This window comes from Rhinoraja longicauda, chromosome 13 (genome assembly GCF_053455715.1).
Source record: "Rhinoraja longicauda isolate Sanriku21f chromosome 13, sRhiLon1.1, whole genome shotgun sequence".
In the NCBI taxonomy this organism is placed as follows: domain Eukaryota; kingdom Metazoa; phylum Chordata; class Chondrichthyes; order Rajiformes; family Arhynchobatidae; genus Rhinoraja; species Rhinoraja longicauda.
Window position 1 is genome coordinate 40,892,262 of NC_135965.1, and position 1,188 is coordinate 40,893,449.

Consider the following 1,188-nt stretch of genomic DNA (forward strand, 5'->3'; position numbering starts at 1 on the left):
TCTCCATGCTGTGTGTGTAAACTAAACTAAACTAAACATGCTTTGTAAACGCACGACTACAGTATTATTGGGAAAGTCTTTAGTTTGGATTATATCAAAGTAAATACTCATAAAATCTAATTATAAAGAGAAAAGTAAATATTAATTAATATTAAGCAGCAACACAAAATTATGGTGAAACACAAACTTGTCTTATAATCATCTTTCCCCTTGACTTATAATCATCTTTCCCCAGTCGATTATTATGGAAAGAAATCGTGATTTTACTTATAACTTTATTTTGGTTGTTTAGTCTCCATCGAGCTCTATCAAGGTTATGAGTGGAATGCCCTAACTCGGCTACAAACTGTTACCATCCCCGATCACAACATCTTTGCCACGCTGATATTTTAAACCAGTTTAAAGGAAGAGAAAGAGCAACAATGATTGTGGGGTAAAAATATCTGTGAGCAGGGTTCATCAACAGGTGCGGCACCCACATCCAATTATCCCCAAGATAGACACAAAAAGCTGGAGTAACTCGGCGGGTCAGGCAGCCTCTGTGGAGAAAAGTAAATGGATGACACTTCGGGTCGATAATCCTTCTTCGGGCTCTCTGGGTTAAAACGTGGGCGTGGAGAGCAGGAGGAATCACAGAGCGAGAGAGGATGTTGCAGAACTCCGGCCGGACAGGAGAGGGGAGGAGAACGTCTGTAAAGTAGGCATACCTTGAGGAGATTTCGCCATTATCCCTCATCCCCTCTGAATCCAACACACACACACTCGTTGATTTATCGCTGCAAAAATCGGAATGAATATTTGTGTAGATCGCAGCTGTATTGTTCAAGATTGTGAATGTGATGGGGAGTAGAAATGCTGTCAAAGAGATATCAATATATGTGGGGTGAAGGAACAAGGTAATGTAACCCTTCATTCAATGAGAACTCTGAACACCATAACTTTTCAATTTTCTGCCACAGACCTGTCTTCCTCAACTTGGTCCCAGCTTTCTCATTGCATTTGATTTCAGACCTCGCAACATTTTGACGGGCTTTCTTAAAAAAGTCTGTTTTATAAATGTGATGTTTAGCTCCCCCTGTTGTTCCTTGTGAATCCCCCCCCCCCCCCCCCCCCACCACCACCTTCTCTCCAAGTTGAAGCACGCCACGTTTTTTCAAGCCAAGCCAAAGCCAGTGTTCCCCTGAGCAA